This window comes from Schistocerca serialis, chromosome 6 (genome assembly GCF_023864345.2).
Source record: "Schistocerca serialis cubense isolate TAMUIC-IGC-003099 chromosome 6, iqSchSeri2.2, whole genome shotgun sequence".
NCBI classification, from domain to species: domain Eukaryota; kingdom Metazoa; phylum Arthropoda; class Insecta; order Orthoptera; family Acrididae; genus Schistocerca; species Schistocerca serialis.
Genome location: NC_064643.1, coordinates 685,190,679 through 685,209,504, shown reverse-complemented (window position 1 = coordinate 685,209,504; position 18,826 = coordinate 685,190,679). Strand labels below are relative to the sequence as shown.

Genomic DNA, 18,826 nt, shown 5'->3' with positions numbered 1-18,826 from the left:
TGAAATGTATCGACGTATGAAGGCTGTGTTCGGCGAGTCAGTCCGAGTCGTTCAAGTGTTGTGGGATGGCGCTGACGATTCCTGGAGGGGCGCAAATCACTGGAAGACGATGCTCGTCCTGGACAGGCTCATCGTGTCATCACACCGGAAATGGTTTAGTCTTGGACAACCGCAGAATCACCGTGGACGAGATCCATCGGTTACTGGGTATTAGCGTGGGCACTGCCCACGCCATAATGCATCAACACTTGAACTTTCGAAAAATCTGTACGCAGTGGGTTCCCCACCAACTGACCGCCGAACAGCGCAATACTCGAATGGCGCCGTCTTTGAGAGTCATCTGCAACGTTATGCCGATGATGCTGTACTCTACAGGAAAGTAGTATCACACGAAAGTTGTGAACATACCAATGAGGATTTGCAGAAAATCAGTGCGTTATCTCTCAATATTAGTTAGTGTAACCTAGAGCGTATAACAAGGCGAAAATCCAGATTAATGTACGAGTCAAAGTAAATGCTCAGTCTTTGGAAGCGGTAACGTCTGTCAAGTATCTGGGTGTGACTATTCGAAACGATCTCAAATGGAATGATCAGATTACACATGTAACGGGTAAGGCGAACTCTAGATTGCGGTTTATTGGTAGAATCCTGAACCGATGCAGTCCTTCAACAAAGGAAATAGCTTACATTACGCTAGTTCGTCCAGTCCTGGAGTATTGTTCGTCTGTATGGGACCCTTACCAGTTGGGTCCGATTCAAGAGATTGAGAAGGTCGAAAGAAGAGCGGCAAGATTCGTGACTGGTACATTTAGACATCGCGAGAGCATTACAAATCTCATAGTAAGTTTGAAGTGGGATACACTTGCAGATAGACGGCGCGCTAAACAGAAGGGGCTGCTCACTAAATTCCGAAATCCGATCTTCACCGAGGATGTAGAGCATATATTATTACCACCAACTTTCAAATCGCTCAATGATCACCACTGAAAGATAAGGGAAAGTAGAGCTCGTACTGAGGCGTTCAGGCAGTCCTTTTTCCCTCGCGCAATCCGCGAGTGGAACAGAGAGGGGGGGGGGGGGAAGGGGGGAATAAAACTTGGGCGCGAATTGTGCCCTCTGCCACCCACCGCTTGGTGGCTAGCGGAGTATATATGTAGATGTAGGTGAGGAGGAATACGGCTTTCTGTCGCGTATTATCGTAAGTAATGAAACATGGTGTCGCCATTTTGAACCGGAAAGCAGGCGTCCGAGCAAGCAGTGGAAACATGCGACTTCATCGCCTCCAGAGAAATCAAAGGCCATGCACACCAGTTCTGGTAAGGTCATGATGTCCTTTCTTTACCACAAGGGCCCACCACTTGCCAAGTTCCTGAAATGGGAAACCACCATCAGTGCCCAGTGTTATCAAGCCACTTTACAAAACCGCAGTCAAGCCATCAAGTCGAAACGCCGAGGCATGTTGTCCAGTGGCGTTATCCTCCTGCATGTATTGGACCTCTAAAACAAGCTATTCGCGGACATTGCTTAGCAAGTGACGACGAAGTGTGTAACTGGGTCTAGGCCTGGATCCGACAGCAGCCTTCTACATTCTTCAAGGGTGGAATCGACCGGCTATTGTCGCAATGGGACAAATGTGCCAACAGTTTTGGCGGCTGCTTTTGAGTATGTCTCTGCGTATAATTCCATTTTTGAGTTAATAAAATCGTTACCGTTACTTTACACTAGTGACCGGGTTTCATTTGAATGCCTTTTCAGAGTTACATATGAATATCAACATTGGTTAGCCACCCGGATAGCTGAGTACGTTAACGCGCCCGCTGCCTGGACAAGGGGAAGCTCATCGGCCACGGATAGAATTAACAGAATTGATGACAGGAGCCGCGGGTGTGACGTCCAACTTGGATGTGGTTTTTAGGCTGTTTCCCACATCCGACTAGGTGAATACCCAGCCTGGTACCCACATTCCGCCTCATTTACACAGGCTGAAAACATTTAGAGGAACGTTCTACACGTGCACATGAGTTGACTATAGACGCAGATCGATGGGGTGCACAACACGCGATCAGGTAAGGGGGGGCAGGGGAGTGCCAGTATTAACCAAATCGAGTAATCAACGCGCCGAAACCGTGACGGATGTGGCCGGCAGGATGATGAACATTTGTTACCCATTTGTAGCGGTACTTAAACGTAATCCGAACAACTGGAACTTGTCTTGAATGTGTAACTTTATGTGCACAGTAGGTACAATGCGAACAGATAAGTGGGACTCTTTTTTTTAATACGCTGTGTTCAGTATCGTATTGTTATTCACAAGATCTCTCCTGCCACGTTATATCATTTTCAGCAATCCGTAATTGCAATACAACTGCAGTACCTTCGCTGTACTTATATTTTGTTCTTATATGCGGTTCTTTCCTTGTAAACTGTCATTTGGTGGCTAAGATGAGCTGTATTTATTATTGTTATGAATTGTACGTTAGCATTACGTAATATACAGGGTGGTCCATCGATCGTGACCGGCCCAAATGTCTCACTAAATAAGCGTCAAACGAAAAAACTTCAAAGAACGAAACCTAGCTTGAAGGGGGAAACCAGATGGCGCTATGGTTGGCCCACTAGATGGCGCTGCCATAGGTCAAACGGATATCGACTGTTTTTTTTTTAAATAGGAACCCCCATTTTTTGCTACATATTCATATAGTAAGTAAAGAAATATGAATGTTTTAGTTGTACCACTTTTTTCGCTTTGTGATAGATGGCGCTGTAATAGTCACAATCATATGGCTCACAATTTTAGACGAACAGTTGGTAACAGGTAGGTTTTTTAAAATTAAAATACAGAACGTAGGTACGTTTGAACATTTTATTTCGATTGTTCCAATGTGATACGTGTACCTTTGTGAACTTATCATTTCTGAGAACGCATGCTGTTACAGCGTGATTACCTGTAAATACCACATTACTGCAATAAATGCTCAAAATGATGTCCGTCAACCTCAATGCATTTGGCAATACGTGTAACGACATTCCTCTCAACAGCTAGTATTCCCCTTCCGTAATGTTCGCACATGCATTGACAATGCGCTGACGCATGTTGTCAGGCGATGTCGGTGGACCACGATAGCAAATATCCTCTTAACTTTCCCCACAGAAAGAAATCCGGGAAAGTCAGATCCGGTGAACGTGCAGGCCGTGGTATGTTGTTTCGACGACCAATCCACCTGTCATGAAATTCGCTATTCAGTACCGCTTCAACCGCACGCGAGCTATGTGCCGGACATCCATCATGTTGGAAGTACATCGTCATTCTGTCATGCAGTGAAACAGCTTGTAGTAACATCCGTAGAACATTAAGTAGGAAATTAGCATACATTGCACCATTTAGATTGCCATCGATAAAATGGGGGCCAATTAGGTCTATCCTTCCTCCCATAATGCCGCACCATACATTAACCCGCCAAGGACCCTGATGTTCCACTTGTCGCAGCCATCGTGGATTTTCGGTTGCCCAATAGTGCATATTATTCCGGTTTACGTTATCGCTGTTGGTGAATGAAGTATGTCATCGTCCCCTAATTTCTCTTGTGCCCAGTGGCAGAACTGTACAGGACGATCAAAGTCGTCGCAATGCAATTCCTGGTGCATAGAAATGTGGTACGGGTGCAATCGATGTTGATCGTAGCATTCTCAACACCGACGTTTTTGAGATTCCCAATTCTCGCGCAATTTTTCTGCTACTGATATGCGGATTAGCCGCAGCAGCAGCTGAAACACCTACTTGGGCATCATCATTTGTTGCAGGTCGTGGTTGACGTTTCACATGTGGCTGAACACTTCCTGTTTCCTTAAATAACGTAACTATCCGGCGAACGGTCCGGACACTTGGATGATGTCGTCCAGGTTACCGAGCAGCATACATAGCACACGCCCGTTGGGCATTTTGTTCACAATAGCCATACATCAACACGATATCGACCTTTTCTGCAATTGGTAAACGGTCCATTTTAAGACGGGTAATGTATCACGAAGGAAATACCGTCTGCACTGGCGGAATGTGGCGTGATACCACGTACTTATATGTTTGTGACTATTACAGCGCCATCTATCACAAAGCGAGAAAAGTGGTACAACTAAAACATTCATATTTCTTTACGTACTAAACGAATATGCGATAAAGAATGGGGGTCCCTATTTAAAAAAAAAGAACGCAGTTTATATCAGTTTGACCCATGGCAGCGCCATCTAGCGGGCCAACCATAGCGCCATCTGGTTTTCCCCTTCAAGCTAGACGAGTTTCATTCTTTGTAGTTTTTTCGTTTGATGCTTATTTCGTGAGATATTTGGCCCGGTCACGATCAGTGGTGCACCCTGTATATACGTATACAGCAATGCTCTGCTAGCCGCCACGCTGTGTGTGACGAAGGTAGTCCTCGTACCACTAACTGTTTGCTTTTAGGTGCCGGTCTGTTTGACTGATGCGGTGTGGTGGTGTTCCAGCTGTCGCCATTCCCTCTCAGACAGGAAGCTACACTCGTCTGCCGATCTACGGTCCCCGGACCGCAAATGTGTCGGACTAATGTTCTCTGCGGGTGTTCAGTCGCCTAATTGATAGCTTCATTCAATGGTAAAGGGAAAGTGGGAAAGTTACACAACACGATAGACAGAGAATACGATAAAAATCGCAAACGCATTTCAGCAAAGCACACAAATGTGAGACAGCCCTGTCAAGTTTTCTAGCATGCAGTCACATTCCGAGTGAGTTTGCACGAAGCCATCTTGCTGTAGGACAAGGAATTACATACAATAAGGAAATAGATAAAAAAAACGTTGAAGTTGAACGAGATTACGTCCAGCTCCTTGAGAGTGAGGAATGGTTGAACGATAGAATGATAAGACGCTAGACGTCAGGAGCAGGGGCCGAACAACAGAGCTTATTCCATTACTGTTTGTGAGGTCGAGATGGCAGGTGTTGGCTGTGCAGTTGGGTGCTAGCAACCGGCGTGGCTTCTGAAAGCGAATCCTACTGATCTAGACGATCGACTCTTAACACATGGCCGCCGCCCTTCCAAGCTGAGGAGAGCCAACACTTTAACAACAAAACGGCGGTAAGTTCGGCGGTACTACTCTTCGCGAAGTGAAGGCGTCAGGGACCAGCAACGTAATCCCTTGCTCTCTCTGCCACTCTGTCGGGGGGGGGGGGGGGGGGGGGGGGGTGAAATCACAGAGCGCCACAAATAATGTAGAGGAATAAATTTCGGGAATACATTTCTGAAGGTGACATACTTAGTGATTAGCATTGCAAGACGACACCTTAACGTAAGTGTGAGATAAATCAGTGCAAATGTGAAATGTTGGTGCATTAGCCGATGTAACCGCCAGAAAATTGAATGCAAACATACAAACTCGCATGCATTGTGTTGTACGGGTGCCGGATATCAGTTTGTGGGGTGGAGTTCCATGCCTGTTGCATTTCGTCGGTCGATAGAGGGACGGTTAATGCTGTTTATGGATGACGCTGGAGTTGTCGTCTGATAGTGTCCCATATGTGCTCGATTCGAGACAGATGCGCGGTGATCGAACGGAACAAGTCAGTACTCTGTCGAGCATGTCGGCTTACAACAGAAGTGTGGGGGCGAGCGTTATCCTGTTGGGAGACACCCACTGGTTCAAATGGCTCTGAGCACTATGGGACTCAACTGCTGTGGTCATAAGTCCCCTAGAACTCAGAACTACTTAAACCTAACTAACCTAAGGGCATCACACACATCCATGCCCGAGGCAGGATTCGAACCTGCGACCGTAGCGGTCGTGCGGTTCCAGACTGTAGCGCCTTTAACCGCTCGGCCACTCCGGCCGGCACACCCACTGGAATACTGTTGATTAATGGCAACTTAAGAGTTCGAATCTTCAGATTCATGTACAAATTTGCAGTCAGGGCGCATGAGATAGCCACGAGAGTGCTCCTGTTGGTATACGAAATCACATCCCAGACCGTAACTCCAAGTGTGGGTCCAGTGTGTCTAGCACGCAGACAGGTTGGCAGTTAGGCCCTCCCTCAACTGGCCTCCTCCTAACCAACACCCGGCCATCACTGGCGCCGAGGCAGAAGCAGCTTTCGCCAGAAAACACAACAGACCCCCACCCCGCCCTGCAATGAACTCTCACTTGACGCCACTCAAGTCGGAAATGGCGGTGGTTTGGTGTCAACGGAACGCGCGTTACAGGGCATCTTGCTTGGAGCTGTCCTTCAAATAACCGACTTTTAACCGCTCGTTGTGTCATTGTGGTGCCAACTGTTGTTCAGATCGCTGCTGCAGATGCAGTGCGATGCGCCACGAAACACTTGATCGACCGATTCTTGATTACTGCTCACTACTATGACGTCCTTACTAGGTACGACTAAAGGGAGGCAAGGAAGAAAGAGAGAGAGAGGGGGGGGAAGGAGGGAGGGGGAGGGAGAGAATTCAAAGAAGGGCTGCGCGTTTCGTCGCAGTCTCGTGTAGCCGTCGCGAGAGCGTTGCGGAGAAGGTAAATGTACTCCAGTGGCACAAGAGACGCGTTGTGCCTCACGGAAAGGCTTACTATTGAAATGTCGGGCGAATACTTTCCGGGAAGAGACAACATATTACTTCCCCCAGACGCATCTGGCGAAATGACCACTTAAAAAATCGGGAAGTTAGAGCTAATCCAGAGACTTACCAACAATCATTCTTCTGGTATGGCATTCTTGAATGAAACATCAAAGGAGGGTACAATGCAGAGACTTCCTGCAGGCACACAAAGCTCAGGTCGCGGCCACAACTGCTGTGCTGACCGATTCCCGTCACAAAGAACGAGAGCCAAATAAAGTAAGCTTGATAAATCGAACCACAGAGTCGACCTCCCTACAAACTTTCGAACTCACTACTAATAATCTGATAGCGGAAGAATTTTTAGTCAACAAGTCACAAAACTAAATCGATTATTTTGTGTAATCATAGTAAGTTTATCCAGCGAACGAGTATCGCGAAGGATTGCTTACATAGACAATATCAGATACAGGTGACATAATAATTCTTATATTCTCTATTTGCTTCAGGCAGAAAATGCTCAAAGCGGCGAATTTCAGTAACATTTCCTGGCCGTTACGTTCGAGCGTGATATGAAGCCAGGCGGAGGCGTGGGCATACCAGTTTTTCCTCGTCGGAGAATTCGCGCCAGTACAGATGGCCCAACCAGAGAGACAGAGACGAACGACCATCCGGCGCGGGCTGCACCAAAGATTCGATCCCTCCCGCTCTCATGTTGGCTGCTCGAACCTACTTATGACTTGCGGGCGCACACTGCTGTGCGGTGCCCGACTTTACGAACAGACTGACGAAAAAAAGAACATAAAGAAGGAGTTGTGCAACATAAACGGAAGGTGGTAGGCGTATTTCTACATCTGAAAGATAATGTCAACTAAGATTTCGCCCCAAGTGCATAAGAGTGGCGCTACTTGCTTCAAATACTCGCTGCAATGGTTGTCAGTGTTAGTTAACTCTGAGATGGACGTGGTGAGTTTAAGTTAGTCGAGAATGCCTTTAAGGGTATACGGATCGCCCTATGCTTACAATGTTAAATTGAGCTAAAAGTTAGGAACATTTTCTCATTTGTTATTTGGACGATACTCTTGATTTTTTCACAGAACGCAGTGATATGTTCTGCTATTATGCTGAATTATTAATTTTGAAAAAATAATGTATAGTTTTTCAGATATTTTATTTTTTGTAAATGTTAAAAAAAGTTACACATTTTAACAAGTATTTTAAAATTTACATCCATTAGTACAAAATAATTCCACATATCTTTTAATTCAGATATATTAGAAGGTCTTAAGGAACAACTACAGAAAATTTTATCTTTCTACTATAAATAGGCCCTGAGAAAATGTACCTTATACACAAAAAAACTAAAGTTACGGGAAATTAGCTTCAAAGTTTTTACTTCAGTACAAGCCTGCTCCATAGCTTGTATCATCAGAATCGTCCAACAGCTTCCTCTTGATGGCTCTGCTATGCTGTTTAGCCATCTTTGAATATACTTTTATGGCATTATCTGAAGACCTGAGCCGTTCCTTGTCCAAACAAAGCATAGCTGCGGCAGTTCGTAGTCCTACACAGAGCCCCAACTTCTGCTGAACTTTGCACTTTGTTATATTGCCCTGATTGAGTGATGAAACAGCATCATAAACGCCAAAGTGAAGTGTGTTTATACCCAGAAACACAGTTTTAGGTAGTCTATTCCATATCACATGGTTCACACACTCATTTGGTTCAAATGGCTCTGAGAACTATGCGACTAAACTTCTGAGGTCATCAGTCGCCTAGAACTTAGAACTAATTAAACCTAACTAACCTAAGGACATCACACACATCCATGCCCGAGGGAGGATTCGAACCTGCGACCGTAGCGGTCGCGCGGTTCCAGACTGTAGCGCCTAGAACCGCTCGGCCACTACGGCCGGCCACTCGTTTGGATTTTGAGTCCGGCCATGAAGACGTTTCTTTAGTAGACTAATATCTGCGAGGTCTCGGAATATTGGTTTTATTTCATCCATTATGGCAGGTGGCAGGTGATGAGGGTGATTGTATTGTTTCTTAGTTACCTTGCCTCTGTTGTACTTGCACCAACTATCGTCTCCTTTTGGACATAGCCCATGTTGGGGATTCTCATTGTTTGAAGCTGTATGAAAAAACAGAGCCCAGACTGCTCTTCTCATTAATTCTGCATCTGCTGTATTCTTATTGCTAGACCATAGCACTTCTGAATATGATCTATTGTAGCATCTGTCAGTCTATTTTTCCCATCTAAAGTTTTTCCATCGCTCAATTTCTTGCCTTTCATGCTAGGCTTGAGCTATCGAAGTCTTGATCCCATCCTTTTCTGAACATGGCCAACACACTCCAGTGTGGAAATTTTCACATCGTTACCATAGGGTCTCAGTTCCTCAATTTCTTTTAAAGCCTTTGAGTCACCATCTCCAAGATAATTTATGTACCTAACGCTGTACCATTTTACTGAGCGTTGATAAATACTTCTTACATCAGCAACTTCCATATCACCACTTGACCCATAGTAATTTGCCATGCACTCCTCTTCGTGTTTATTTTTCATTTTCTCCTTGCATCTGCAATGCTTGGAAAGTATTGCCACATCAACTACCTTACCAGTGTCCACACTTGTAGCTGTTACTACACCATTCAGAGATGTGTGGCCTCTCTTCTGCCAGCTTCCATCAAAAGCTGTGGACAAGTCTCTGCTATTATTATTTTCAACAACTGCACCCTCAACAGCATCTTTCATGTTTTCCTGTCCACATCTTCTACAGCAGAGCCTATTGCAATTATGTGTTTGTTAAATTTTGAAGGTGGAGGAGGGAGGTTCATCACACCACACAACATGGCACCTGCAGCCCTGCCCTTTCCTATACACCGTAATCCATAAACCAGTCTAATGTTTATATCGTATAGTTTACCTGTACCTGCAGTAGCATGTGAGGAATTGAAGAAAGTAACACTGTGTTTGCAATAACTGCACATCAACTCTAATTCACAAGCAACTCCTACATGTAAGTATGTTTTCAATGAAACACCACATTTTCCACGTTGTTTGCAGCAGACATTGTTCTCCAAAACGTCTGATAATAAAGAGACGTTAATTACATCATATTTTATAGTCCCAGCATTTAGTTTCTTGTATTCTTCTTCAATTCCAGCTAGTTTTTTCTTGAAGCACTTTCCGGTGTAGTGGCAGCAGCATCACTCAATGTATCACTACCAGTGTTGAGGTTAGTCGCTACTGGGATATCAGATACTGATGAAGATGAATCGGACGAATTTTTAGTACACTTTACTTTCTTGCGCCAATGTACACGCTTTCTAAATACCTTCAAGACTAGGTCTTGGCATGTTGAAGGAAAGAAAACTCAATGACTTCTCCACATACGACTTTCACAACAATGACATGGATGTACTCACAAAGGAAACAATACAAATGGTGCAGAATCTATTGTCAACTGTCTAGCAGTGTTGTTGTTGTTGTTGTTGTTGTTGTGGTTGTGGTCTTCAGTCCTGAGACTGGTTTGATGCAGCTCTCCATGCTACTCTATCCTGTGCAAGCTTCTTCATCTCCCAGTACCTACTGCAACCTACATCCTTCTGAATCTGCTTAGTGTATTCATCTCTTGGTCTCCCCCTACGATTTTTACCCTCCACGCTGCCCTCCAATACTAAATTGGTGATCCCTTGATGTCTCAGAACATGACCAACCGATCCCTTCTTCTAGTCAAGTTGTGCCACAAACTTCTCTTCTCCCCAATCCTATTCAATACCTCCTCATTAGTTACGTGATCTACCCACCTTCTCTTCAGCATTCTTCTGTAGCACCACATTTCGAAAGCTTCTATTCTCTTCTTGTCCAAACTAGTTATCGTCCATGTTTCACTTCCATATATGGCTACACTCCATACAAATACTTTCAGAAACGACATCCTGACACTTAAATCTACACTCGATGTTAACAAATTTCTCTTCTTTAGAAACGATTTCCTTGCCATTGCCAGTCTACATTTTATATCCTCTCTACTTCGACCATCATCAGTTATTTTACTCCCTAAATAGCAAAACTCCTTTACTACTTTAAGTGTCTCATTTCCTAATCTAATTCCCTCAGCATCACCCGATCTAATTTGACTACATTCCATTATCCTTGTTTTGCTTTTGTTGATGTTCATCTTATATCCTCCTTTCAAGACACTGTTCATTCCGTTCAACTGCTCTTCCAAGTCCTTTGCTGTCTCTGACAGAATTACAATGTCATCGGCGAACCTCAAAGTTTTTACTTCTTCTCCGTGAATTTTAATACCTACTCCTAATTTTTCTTTTGTTTCCTTTACTGCTTGCTCAATATACAGATTGAATAACATCGGGGAGAGGCTACAACCCTGTCTCACTCCTTTCCCAACCACTGCTTCCCTTTCATGCCCCTCGACTCTTATAACTGCCATCTGGTTTCTGTGCAAATTATAAATAGCCTTTCGCTCCCTGTATTTTACCCCTGCCACCTTCAGAATTTGAAAGAGAGTATTCCAGTTAACATTGTCAAAAGCTTTCTCTAAGTCTACAAATGCTAGAAACGTAGGTTTGCCTTTTCGTAATCTTTCTTCTAAGATAAGTCGTAAGGTTAGTATTGCCTCACGTGTTCCAACATTTCTACGGAATCCGAACTGATCTTCCCCGAGGTCGGCTTCTACCAGTTTTTCCATTCGTCTGTAAAGAATTCGCGTTAGTATTTTGCAGCTGTGACTTATTAAACTGATAGTTCGGTAATTTTCACATCTGTCAACACCTGCTTTCTTTGGGATTGGAATTATTATATTCTTCTTGAAGTCTGAGGGTATTTCGCCTGTCTCATACATCTTGCTCACCAGATGGTGGAGTTTTGTCATGACTGGCTCTCCCAAGGCCATCAGTAGTTCTAATGGAATGTTGTCTATTCCCGGGGCCTTGTTTCGACTCAGGTCTTTCAGTGCTCTGTCACTCTCTTCACGCAGTATCTTATCTCCCATTTCGTCTTCATCTACATCCTCTTCCATTTCCATAATATTGACCTCAAGTACATCGCCCTTGTATAAACCCTCTATATACTCCTTCCACCTTTCTGCCTTCCCTTCTTTGCTTAGAACTGGTTTGCCATCTGAGCTCTTGATATTCATACAAGTGGTTCTCTTCTCTCCAAAGGTCTCTTTAATTTTCCTGTAGGCAGTATCTATCTTACCCGTAGTGGGATAAGCCTCTACATCCTTAAATTTGTCCTCTAGCCATCCCTGCTTAGCCATTTTGCACTTCCTGTCGTCCTCATTTTTGAGACGTTTGTATTCCTTTTTGTCTGCATCATTTACTGCATTTTTATATTTTCTCCTTTCATCAATTAATTTCGGTATTTCTACTGTTACCCAAGGATTTCTACTAGCCCTCGTCTTTTCACCTACTTGATCGTCTGCTGCCTTCACTACTTCATCCCTCAGAGCTACCCATTCTTCTTCTACTGTATTTCTTTCCCCCATTCCTGTCAATTGTTCCCTTATGCTCTCCCTGAAACTCTGTACAACCTCTGGTTCTTTCAGTTTATCCAGGTCCCATCTCCTTAAATTCCCACCTTTTTGCAGTTTCTTCAGTTTCAATCTGCAGTTCATAACCAATAGATTGTGGTGAGAATCCACATCTGCCCTTGGAAATGTCTTACAATTTAAAACCTGGTTCCTAAATCTCTGTCTTACCATTGTATAATCTATCTGATACCTTTTAGTATCTCCAGGATTCTTCCAGGTATACAACCTTCTTTTATGATTCTTGAACCAAGTGTTAGCTATGATTAAGTTATGCTCTGTGCAAAATTCTACAAGGCGGCTTCCTCTTTCATTTCTTCCCCCCAATCCATATTCACCTACTATGTTTCCTTCTCTCCCTTTTCCTACTGACGAATTCCAGTCACCCATGACTATTAAATTTTCGTCTCCCTTCACTACCTGAATAATTACTTTTATCTCATCATACATTTCATCAATTTCTTCATCATCTGCAGAGCTAGTTGGCATATAAACTTGTACTACTGTAGTAGGCGTGGGCCTCGTGTCTGTCTTGGCCACAATAATGTGTTCACTATGCTGTTTGTAGTAGCTTACCCGCACTCTTATTTTTTTTATTCATTATTAAACCTACTCATGCATTACCCCTATTTGATTTTGTATTTATAACCCTGTAATCACCTGACCAAAAGTCGTGTTCCTCCTGCCACCGAACGTCACTAATTCCCACTATATCTAACTTTAACCTATCCATTTCCCTTTTTAAATTTTCTAACCTACCTGCCCGATTAAGGGATCTGACATTCCACGCTCCGATCCGTAGAACGCCAGTTTTCTTTCTCCTGATAACGACGTCCTCTTAGTAGTCCCCGCCCGGAGATCCGTATGGGGGACTATTTTACCTCCGGAATATTTTACACAAGAGGACGCCATCATCATTTAATCATACAGTAAAGCTGCATGTCTAGCAGTGTAGCCAACAGAAAAGCTAACTCTCTTGTACTCAATTATATCTCTGTCTATATCAGGTATATTTCGCGTCTCATATACAAGGTGCGGAACATCGTGTGTCGAAATTATTTTAAAAAAATTATTTAAAATAGTTCTATCACGTCATCCAAATATTTTACACATGGTATTAAACGGGAGAGTCCAAATTTTTCGAAAATGCATTTACCCAAAAATCGATTTTTTTCATCGAAAATCTCATTCCGTATGCCCTTAAGGCGATACTGAAGCATTATCAACATCTCACTGAGTTTGAACGAGGTCGTGTAACAGAGATACTCAGTCTGGAACCGCGCGACCACTACGGTCGCAGGTTCGGATCCTGCCTCGGGCATGGATGTGTGTGATGTGCTTAGGTTAGTTAGGTTTAATTAGTTCAAAGTTATATGGGACTGATGACCTCAGAAGTTAAGTTCCATAGTGCTCAGAGACATTTGAACCATTTTGAACCATTAAAATAACTGCTCATTCAAACCACAAGATACACAGGTATCCAGGAAAACAATTCCACCAACAACTCAGAATACTAAACCAGTCACTGTGAAACAACACGGACGAATTATTAGTTGGCACAAACACAGAAAAGCCAGAAGCGGTCGGAAAACCAAAGACACATCGTCCGCTGCGACGACCGACCGAACGACCAACCAACGGTCGTCCCCACTCAGGTCAGGCACGGAAAGATTTCAGTATAACAGCATAAATCGTCAACTGACAACTTATTGCCATGAGGAGGTCAGTTCGACGGGCGGATGCACACACACACACACACACACACACACACACAAAGTGAAAGTTGCACTACTCGAAAATCACAGTCCATTCAACTAAAACTCGCCGATTCCGGTCCTTGACGTGGCCGTGCACTCTCGCGACCACATCCTTCCGTCGGACAGTGGGTGTGTGTCGCCAGCGGTCGGGCGAGTACTGGCTTTCTGGACGTCATTGCTGCTCCGTCCCAACTCATCTCGCTCGACGCACGACGACCCGGAAATACTAGAGGCCGCACAAAAGATGGTACCACAGTACGCGCTATCGATAAGCGCTGCTGCTGCTGCTGCCACTCACGGACAGACAAGGCGGGCAAACGTAGTGGCGCCAGTGAGGACATTAAGGCCGTCTCCTACGTGAGCGACAGAAGCGAGCGTCTGTTTCAGGTGGCAAAACACTACCGCAGGTATACTTACGGAAGTGTCCTACGTGAGCGACATCTGTGGCGCTGCCTGTCCCCATTGCAAATGGCGACGTTTGAATTCAAACGTGTTTGAGTCTTGTCGCTGCAGCACGCGCGACACATAGCGATAGCCACGTGTCTTCTTGGCAAAGCGGTGGCGCGGACGCGACAGCACCTATGAAATACTTAACACCCGATTTTAAGAAAACTATTCTATGAAAAAATTTGATTCTTCCGCAACCTATAGCTTGATATTCTTAAATGATAAAGGTCAGAATTTATTTTCGTTATTCGTCATAGTTACTGTACTGCACTAAATTGAGTACATGGCTGTGCGAAATTTTTAAGAATCTGCAGAAGTAAAATCACATTGTTTAGACTTTCCGTATAGTTCATTTAAGGCCATACATTATTGCGTATGAAATGTAACTAATATATCTAAATTGTATTTAAAGTTAAGAGCGGAATGACACTCTTTTCATTCTTGAGATACTGGTTGTTATATCCTCGGACGGGTCGCTTTCCTGCGCTTCGGGAATCAGGTGGTCGTAAAAATCGTCGTATCTCATAACAGGTTCATGATATCGAAACGACGAATTTTGGAAATGACGGCACGCAGAAAGTACTATTTTATCATGTGATTAACACTCGAGACGTTTTTGTAAACGCATGAACAGAGCGTAAACAAGACTCCCTATAACTTACACCATGAGGTTTTGTCCAAATTTTCATAGCCAAACAAAGGGAGAGAAACACGTAAACGGGGTATCAAAGTGACCAACATGAGTTCTAGTTTGGCATGAAAATATTTAACTGCTTGAGAGTAATCATGGTAATAAACGAAAACTTAATAAATAAGCTGAGGAAAAATTGAAATATTCCACGAAAAGCTGCTTTAAATGAAGTGTCAAAAATGTCATTTGTTGAAGACCTAGTTATTTTGCACATAAAAAGATACATTTGTGCGGTATTTAAATGTGAAAAAGGCTTCCTTCGAATCAAGTACGTTAGGAAGGCAAACGAGGAGTCAGTAAAATATCATGCTTTCTGAATAAAACTTGAAATTCAAAAATTGAAGAAATCAGTCGAATATTTTATGAATGATTTGTGTAAAAGAAATAAGTAGATCAGAGAAACGTCTACGTGCCTGATGCCCGAAATCATGAACAGAAAATGGGGTGCACCAAACGTTTCCCTAATATTTTTTATTTCATACTTTTAGAAAAGTCATTACACAAAACGTTTGACTTTCTTATCAAAAATTTTATAAGCTTTACTTTTACAGACGATTTAGAGTAACTGAAACGCTTGGCCGTAACACTGACTGCTGATGAATTACGTTCACAACATAAAATATCTGTAAATTTTCTAGGAATTAAATGTGTGTGATATACTGGGTTAGGAGTGAAAATCAAGTTGTTTGGCAAGACCTTAATAAATATACTTAGCGATGCAGTGCAAACAGTATACATAAAACTTAGTAGACAGATTCGTAACTGAGTCAGTAAATCTGTAAGAACGGCCGACAATCGAACCCAGGACCTTTACTTCCGACTTAATTTTGAACTTCTTACGCTACCCCTACACCACAACTAGCTATTGTTCGTTGATGTCAATCTGTGTGCTTAAGTTTGTATTTAGCGTGGTTAGTCACATTCCTCCACATTTATTGGCTGTTAAAATTTCTTGATCATGGAAAAAGAAACCATTCGTATTTAATTTATTGATGAGATAGTCGATTGATCCTCTGCTCACTCACGTGTATTCGAAGAACTTGTCTGGTGATCTTCGCCATTGACGATACTTATGAAATTCTCCATGGAGATTCCTCCCTTTGTAAATTTCATGCAGAGCATTCCTATTCGGTTTATTTTCTTAAGTAAACCTAATTCTATAGCCTTACTCTCCAGCTGCAGTATTCTACAGGTTAAGGACGCCGTTTTATGGAAACAGCTTGTTGGCTTCAACCAGCTATCTTGTAGCGCGACATGTTGCTGCATGTCGATGGAGTGTCGCCGGCCGCGGTGGCCGTGCGGTTCTAGGCGCTCCAGTCCGGAGCCGCGCTGCTGCTACGGTCGCAGGTTCGAATCCTGCCTCGGGCATGGGTGTGTATAATGTCCTTAGGTTAGTTAGGTTTAAGTAGTTCTAAGTTCTAAGGGACTGATGACCACAGCAGTTGAGTCCCATAGTGCTCAGAGCCATTTGAACCATTTTGATGGAGTGTCGCGTATCCAAAAGTAGCTCGCTTCTGTCGCTCGCGTAGGACAGGGCCTAAGAAAACGAGACGCCACTATCGCTATTACAAGATTCCAAGCTATGAACGGCATCAACGCGAGCCTCAATGGTTTATCAAGAGATTTCAGGATCTTGACGATTTGTCAGTCATGTTACAGATGCCACGAGATGCTCCTATCAGTAATAGTTAAACAGTTATGTGACGGACGTAATAGGCCTGCAGTGGTATCATTCCGGTAACAAATAACATATTTGTACGCCATATGTTATAAGAGCTTCTCTCAGAAGAAATGCCGTCCGCTCCGTGGTTAAGCTGTAAAAGTGAAGGTTCATCTGCACCGCCGTTTCTGCTACAATTTTTTTTTCCAATTATTAGCGTTATCACAGGCATGCAGCGCGAAAGATTTTAGAGATGTGAAACATATCTGGAGCATAGCCTAAGGCAGGTATCGCACCCAGCGCTGATTTGACGATCGTGTTACTAGCTTAATACATTTACACACTAGCGAAGGAAGAGTAACAGAGTAGATATGCCACGAGACAACTTCAAGTTTGACAAGTGCGTCACTGATACACAGAAAACTCGTCAGGCTCCGACTCGATGGATTGGTCGCTATTATTTTCCGCCGTAGGGACAGCCTTCTGGAAGAATATGACGCGGTCCTGCGCCTTCTTTGACTTTCGCAATTCATGCTGTGCAGTTCCACCCTGCCGCCTTGTTAACGAGGCCAACTGTTTCATGTAACTGGTATAGTGCAAAAATGGACTCCATCGAGAGTCTGCAGTTCTTTTCTGATTCCGCAGTCACTTATTTTAATATTTGCTGCTCTGCGGCAATGTTAATAAGGAGAAATGTTCAAAGTGATTTGCCTTCCGATATCAGTAAGTGTTAGTTAGTGTCTAGTTTCTTCCGTAAACTGACGCCCGTAAGTCTAAAACTTCTTAACAGTATGAGAACAGATGGATTCTGTTTTCCTAGATTTCCGTTCTACACTTTCCTAATGGTATTGGACACTGTAGCACACCATTGGCTACTAACGTGGGTACGGTCATTTGCAAGTATGTGATCGGCTCGACTTCAAATAGAATGAAGTGCGCTATACTGTATGGCGAAATTTCCACATGAATGAAAGTTTACGTCGGGTGCGTCCTAAGGCAGCGTAATAATTCCTAGCCGGCCGAAGTGACCGAGCGGTTCTAGGCGCTTCAGCCTGGAACCGCGCAACCGCTACGGTCGCAGGTTCGAATCCTGCCTCGGGCATGGATGTGTGTGATGTCCTTAGGTTAATTAGGTTTAAGTAGTTCTAAGTTCTAGGGGACAGTGCTCAGAGCCATTTGAACCATTTCAATAATTCCCATTACGTCCTAAATATGCGTAAACAATTTATCAGACAGCATTTGGTACAATGTACGGCAGTTGGCTGTGTGTGCTGTTGTGTACAGATAGGAAAGTACTGGTCACTGGCCAACTGTAAGGAATTGCAGAGCTGAACAAAATTTCCACGTGTTGTAATGGATGGCAGCTGTCTCCGAACGTGGAACAAAGTAAGAAAATGTCTATTACGAAGAGAAAGAACATGGTAGTATATGATTACTGGATTAGTGGTGAACATCTTCAGCACGTCATACCATGTAGAGTATTCAGGGGAAATACAAACAAGCTGTATGGAATGGAATGATAAGCTAAAATTAGTATTAGAGGAACCGAAAGAAAAACTTAATTTATTAGCTTTGAGGGTTCAGGTAAACTTATTGCTTCTGTGAAGGGCACCGCATGCAAGGCACCAGTGGTTCCAGTTGTATTTGTAAACCTTATCATGAAATCAAAACAACCATCAGAACAACAAAGAAATTTGGAGACAGCTGCTAGTACCGTAACAGGGCGGCACAGCCCATACGGAAATGTGGCAGAAATGATCAATGAATGCAAATGGGGAAACCCTGGAAGAAAGACGACTTAGTTCTCGGGAAACCCTCGTGGATAAATTTGGAAGATCTGTAGCCGAAGAAGACAGTGCGATCTTTACACTGCCAACATTGTGTGTCTTGCGTAGGGATCGTGAGAATCCGGTAGGGATCAGAATTACCACAGAGGCAAGTACACATACACAGTTACTTCCCCGTCGCTCAATACGCAATGGGACAGGACAGAAAATCGATTAACACTGGTTCGCTGTATCTTCCGCCAGTGCACTGTACATTGGCTTCCGGAGTATTTATGTAGGCTTAGTGCAATTGCTTTTTTACGTCTGCTACTGTGAAAAGTTAAATCAGGCTTTAATTTTTGTGCAAGAAGATTGTAC

The 18,826-nt window shown here is 43.6% G+C and overlaps 1 protein-coding gene across 1 annotated transcript in view; it reads left to right on the top strand.

Moving 5' to 3' along the window:
- Positions 1-18,826, top strand: part of LOC126483609 (CD109 antigen) — an 847,818-nt gene that overhangs the window by 490,881 nt on the left and 338,111 nt on the right. The window lies entirely within an intron of this gene.